This window comes from Sinocyclocheilus grahami, unplaced genomic scaffold (assembly GCF_001515645.1).
Source record: "Sinocyclocheilus grahami isolate Dianchi unplaced genomic scaffold, SAMN03320097.WGS_v1.1 scaffold336.1, whole genome shotgun sequence".
Taxonomy (NCBI): Eukaryota; Metazoa; Chordata; class Actinopteri; order Cypriniformes; family Cyprinidae; genus Sinocyclocheilus; species Sinocyclocheilus grahami.
Genome location: NW_015505515.1, coordinates 98,059 through 104,732, shown reverse-complemented (window position 1 = coordinate 104,732; position 6,674 = coordinate 98,059). Strand labels below are relative to the sequence as shown.

Genomic DNA, 6,674 nt, shown 5'->3' with positions numbered 1-6,674 from the left:
AGTAAGCTCACATATTGTCATCCAAATCCCAGAGTGAAGGGAATTTAAGTGACTTACCTTGTGTCACAGAATGAGCTTAAATCCTTTCACTGCTACCTTGATCTTACAGAACTGATTTTAAATGTCTTCATGGTGTTGTCCCTGCATACTTTGGCAAAAGTGTTGCTAAATATAGTCCAGCCAGATCGGGCATATAATTTAACTGAAGGCTGCTGGTTAAACCCAAAACACTGCAAAAAAAAGTTGTTGAACTCTCTGACAAACTATAAACTATTCACTATACCTGGCACTTTTAGAACCATTTTCCCCCATTTATCTTGTACATTTTTCAGTTAATTATATTTTTGTTATCTCTTATGTGAATATGCTTGTATAAGCATATTAACTGTATTTTGTACTATTTTAATGTAGTACAATAGACAAAGAGAGATCATTCAGTGAAATAATTACCAGTATTACGTAATTGAGATTAGGGGTGCCGGTAGACACCATTAACTGGTAGAAATTGGTCAACCGGTAGATTTTGGACTATCGTCTTTACCACGGCTACATGCTCATGTGACATTGCTGTGCTACGTGGTCATGAAAACCTATTGTCTGCACACGTTTTTAAGCATTACGGTTTAAAAACAAGTGATTTTAAACCATTGGAATGCAATCAGCAGTGAAAAAGAACTCAAAGACGGTGCACATAGAGCACAGGAGTATTGAACTTAAATACACACACTTACTTGTATGTGTCAAAATGCCTGTCTATGCAAGTATCCTTGTAAACACAGTAGGTCTTAAGTGAAAGCAAACAGCTGAGAAAGAAAACACATTTGTAACAGTATATTGGATCTGGGCAGCTCTTAAAGTGACAGCAGTCTAATATTCCTGCTGTCGGTCATTCATGTTAATCAAACAACAAAAGAGAAAATCTCACTGCTCTTGACTAAATAACTTTTGTAACTTTATTAGAAGAAATATAGATTTTAATGTACATAGTGAAGAATGTGCCGTTTTTATACATTTGATTACACAATGTAGCATTTCTTTTTTACTGTAGAGACCTATAAAGACCTTATTTAAAGCAGAAATAACTATATCGTGATAGTTTTTTAATTTTTATATTTTCTGCCGTTTTAATTTGACAAGTTTAGTCGTTTTTTTTATTAATTCATAACTATATAGTTTTATTTATTTTAGTATTAGTTATTTTAGCACAAGTTAAATCAAGTTACAAATTACAATAAGAAATCTAAAATAAACAGTTTTTAAAAACATTTGATCTCAGTTAACGTTTATTTTATTTCAAGTAACAAAAATGTTTTTTATGGTTTCAGTTTCAGCTGTATTGCACAAATGTATTAATTTAATTGATTTAAATATATACATATATTACAGTAATAAGGCAAGTTTACTAAAAAAAAATAAAATAAAGGATTTTACAGTTTATGAATTCAAATCTGGGTGATGATATGGTGAAGGATAATATTTTATTGATAGTTCATCAGTAAGAACATCCACACTTACCTTTTTCAAGGGAAGACAGAAAGGCAATAATAATGACTGATCATGTCATCTTTTGCAACATGATTTACTGTAAATGTGCATTGCTTAGGCTCTTATTTGTTGACATTTTGCTTTCACAATTATTGATCTTGTGAAGAAAAGTCAACATTCGCGATTAATTTAATCATCACACTAATTACAATCCTCGCAGTCTCATGAGCCCTGTCTAGCACATTTTTCTGGCACTGCAGTGTTGAACTCTGGTATTATGGATATTAAGCAGCTCTAGCGCCTTCTAGTGGTTAAAATTATGCCCTACAGCCCACCGTTTAAACGTGTTACCTTACTCCATTACCTTTATTATTGCTAGAAAGGGAAGATGAACTATGCAAGTAAGCTGAAATGTAAACTCACTCATGTATTAACTGAAGAATAGCTTTGCAGATCAAGAAGTTTCATAGAAGAGCTTTGTTTGCCTACTCAAGATCGGCTTGAACTGAATGAATGGGTGTCGAATGTTTCCTGCCTCATTACTCAATCCCTAGAACCAATTTGTTATTAGTGAGAGAGAAGTTTAAAATCTTCACAGAGGTATTTATTTGATTTGAGAGATTTTCGCTGTCCAGGGGTCCGTTCTTCGTACGTCGCTAACTCAGTTAGCTGGATTTAATCGTTGACGATTTCACTTGATCTTGGATTGGTTGGTTCTTCGAAGCTCATCTCGGAGTTGCTGTCATAGCAACAGGTCCATAAGCTTAAACCTGCTCAGGATCCATTAGCACAGCGCGATAGTGTACTTTTTGAAAGATACCGTCATTTACATAATTTGTTGGAACCTCATATTAAAAGTTCGACTCGTCGGAGTCGGGCTTTAACTACAGTACAAACTGTGTGCATCGCGTTGAGATTCTTTGTGAGTGGCACTTTCCTGTACACTATTGGGGATGTGGAGAACTTGGCCAAAAGTGCTGTCTGTCGTGCCATTCGCAAAGTTTATCTAGCGCTCAAGCAGTTTTTAGGGGTTTTTCCTAGCCACTTAAGACCCCAAGTTGTAAAACAGAGCTTTTTCACCATTGCAGGTATTCTACTTGTTAATGAAGATCGTGTGAATATGACCACGCTAATAAATATGAATCGATTGTCCCCCAGGCTTCTCTAATGTGATTGGTGCCATAGACTGCACACACATTCATATCAAGGCCCCACCAGGCCCCAATGAAGGGGATTTTGTGAACCGAAAGGGGGTTCACACTATAAATGTGCAGGTGAGTTACTATTACAATTCTTAATATTTTTAGATTGGTAATATACACAATTACATAAGTATGCAGTTGAGTGACTACAATATCTTAGATGGTGTGTGACTATGTGCCATGTCTCAAATGTGGACGCCAAATGGCCAGGATCTGTGCATGACTCAAGAATTTTCAGAGTCACATTTATGCACATTATTTGAACGTGGTAAGAAAATATTAATGTCAAGCTCACTGTATTATTACACAAACTTATTCTGGGCCTAACAGAACTGCATTTTGCCATTGTACAGGTGATTACAACGGGATCCTGGTCGGAGACGGGCTATGCCTGTAGGCAGTATCTTATGACCCCATTCCCTGACACCAACCCCGTTACAATGCAGCTCTAGCCAGGACAAGGGCACACATTGACATGACCTTGGCACACATTGACAAGGGCACACATTGACATTGGCAACTAAAGGGAAGATTTCAGTGTCTGAAAAGTCTGAGGGTTGCACCTGACCAGTGTTGGGGGTAACGCATTACAAGTAATGCGAGTTACGTAATCAGATTACTTTTTACTAGTAAAGTAACTCATTACTTTAATTTAGAAGGAAACATCCGAGTTACTTTTTCAAATAAGTAACTCCAGTTACTTTGTGTCCCATGTATTGACCGACAACTCTTGTGTTGCCATGTTGAGAGAAATCGGGAGTAAATGCAGAGGTGTTGTGTGCGCTGTGTGAACATGATGTTACTGTAGTTCTAGACTAAATGTGAACACGCATTTACTCATCTCACCTGCACAAAAACAGATTGTGTTCCTCAAAATGAATAAAAACAGTCAAACGCAAGCTCAGAATATTATACAAACCAGCAATAATTAAATAAAACAAATATAGTTTATGTATTTAATCCCATTTTATTAACCAATGTCTTTGCTACTGACCTTTGATGATCCAATATACACATATAACAAGTCCACTTACTGCACATGCTTCAGCCACCACAAAAAGTGTGGGTGTGTTTTGTAAAACTGCACAAAAAGAGAATACTGTTTCATTACAATGAGGTACACAGGAAAAGAACCATAGCAACATTTCTTCATTTACTCAAAAGTAGGTTTAACTGCCTTCCTTTCATGTCAACGCAATTCAGCACTACTCAAGATCTACCAGCTGAAATGGGTGTAGCTGACATTTGGATTACACCAAATGCAAGGTAGCTACCAATTATTTTACAGTAGCCTATACAAAAATAATTAAAAGCCTCTTTACCAGGTTATGAAGGTGCTGCTGCTACTGCTTCCTGGCTGTGGGTCTAAGGAAGAGCTGCCCCCAGGGATGCCCCAAACATCCAAGTGCCAGCTCTTCTATCAGGGTGTGACCTGGGGGTGCAGGACCACCACCTGTTTGCTTGGGATTTATTAAAGTCCTTGTTAAAATGTTAGAATCCGTGGACTAAACCAACCAGCTATGAGGTGAATCACAAAATTACAAACTGATTTGAAGAAAAAAAGTTAAAAAAAATTAGATCAAAGGGTTTTTCAATTTGCAATAGTTAATCCTGGGTTATTCTAGTCCAGGTGAATGGAATCCTGAATTATCATGTTTCACACTGCTCATAATTTACCTGGGGTTAACAATAAATCCTGGGTATTCATAAACTGACATTTCATAGTGTACATTCCTAAACTCCTGGTTAACATTCATATTTGCGGTGTCAGTGCCCTTATTGGAAGAATGACACGGCATGTGATGTGCTAACATAATGGCTCTAGTATTGCTCATCCTCGTGTTATATATTGCAGAGTATTTTCAAGTTTTCCAGAATTGACTTTTCGTTGGAATATAAAACTATATAGAATAAAGCAGTATCTTATTCACTCTGATTCATGTTGTTTTCGTCACCATTTGACATTTTTCCACCCAAACGCTATAACGACTTCATGCAGCACAATGTTTTTCTGTGAATGTCCAAAACGCATGGATAAGAGGGACGAGATTGTGTGTCTGTTTTTGAAATTCACTACACGACTTTTAAAGGGGTCATCGGATGCCCATTTTCTGCAAGTTGATATGAGTTTTTAGGGTCTTAATGAAAAGTTTATAACATACTTTGGTAAAAATTTCTCAATGGTAGTGTAAAACATCACCCTTTTTTACCCTGTCAAAAACAGCGCTGTTCACAGCAAGCCGTTTCAGTGTATGTACCTTTAAATGCTAATGAGCTCTGCTCACCCCACCCCTCTCTTCCTGGGGAGACCAGCCGTTCTCATAAGACTGTAAATTACGGTGGCTGTAAAGTGCAAAGCAAATCACAATTCTGAAAACAAAATAACAAATTACAAATGCAAGTCTAAAAAACTAAATAACAATTCAGAAAGCACAACGACAAATCCGAAAACAAATGAACAAGTCAGAAAACACAACGACAAATCAGACAAACCGGAAAAGGTAGGTATAGTTTGAGACAGCACCATTGGTTTGGGATTACTCACCGCTGACTAGACGAGACATATATAGATCCACTAATATAGATCAGTGGTGGTGTAAGCGCGAAACCTGCGGGAATGACTAAAATAATGCGCAATACAAGCACTATTTAACCGGCGCGAATGAGACGTGTGTGTGTGTGTGTGTGTGAGAGAGAAGGGGTCGTCGGAGAGAAGTGAGTGAGAATGCGCGGCTGATGTTATTGCCTGAGCTGCTGGTAACAAAACGGATTGGCTTGGAATCGGAAAGAAGTGAGACTGACCGACCATCATGAGGAAAATCGGCCGATTCCGATCCCTGGCCGATCGATCGGTGCATCTCTAAGTGTAAACATTAGCCGTAGAACTTGCTAACTAGCACAATATTTAGGAGAGGCGATTTGCAAAGATTTATAAAAAAACAAAACCTTATACTCACTTCTTGTGTAGGTGAAGCTGGATCACGAATGATTCTCACGAACATAGCCGCATTTAGGTACATCGGGGAGGCGCATTCCCTTCAAAAACAAAAGTAATCCACTGCGTCTTCAGCGGCTCAGATATCGGGAGTAAATGATGACTGCTATGTTCATTATTACATCCAACAACAAAACACCTCAATCACTTAGGAGACATTCTTGTCTACACCTGCTCCAATGTCAAAACAATGGCGGACTGTTCACAGCCCACTCGGAGCGGGTCTGTGCTAAAACGGCCATGTCAGTCAATAGTCGTAAAAGTCAATTTTGCATCTGATGACCCCTTTAAAATCTGAACAGATTTTAATACACTAGACATGATCATACACTTACTGACTTTTTAAACAGTCAATACGCTAAACGACTGAGAATCATACATTATCAGTTGTTCTGATCACAACAAGCGCACGCAGAAATGTGCGCCTTGTAGCTTGGAGACACGTTAAAAATGCAAAACAGTGTGTTCTAAAATCGTAATATATCAAACATACACTACGCGATTTTCTGTGTAATCTAGTGTCAACTCCGATCTGCAGGTTGTCTCTGACTTCCAGCAACTAGTGTCAACTTCTCCAGACTGTAAATTGGGCCAAAAATCTGGGCAAAAGTCATGTAGTGTATTCCAGCCTTAACCGTAACATTCTAACACCGTATCGTTTCACACTGTACAAGTTTGGCACCGCAATGCAGGGTTTACACAGCAAAAGTATGAAAAGCAGTGCGTACCCCATTTCTAAGTTACAAATGTGAAATTTACTTTTACACGAGGTTAAAGGCGGGATTTAAAATTGAAGATTTAAAGCTGAAGTCCATAAGTTTTGCCTCTTTGTCGACATCTCTGTTTGAAAACCTGGAATTGCAGCTGTGTGCGGAATTATCTAGTTTGCGTGGGTTGTGCGGCGGCATGGCACCAGCGTGGATGAATCTAATGCTCTGAAGAGTTTGTGTGGCAGTCAGTCACCGCACCGGTGTGGCTATTTACTGTACTTC

At 38.2% G+C, this 6,674-nt stretch overlaps 1 pseudogene; it reads left to right on the top strand.

Annotated features, from left to right (window-relative positions):
• The first annotated feature begins 1,880 nt into the window (after positions 1-1,880).
• LOC107602818 (putative nuclease HARBI1) lies at positions 1,881-3,270 on the top strand (annotated as a pseudogene).
• The last annotated feature ends 3,404 nt before the right edge of the window (positions 3,271-6,674 follow it).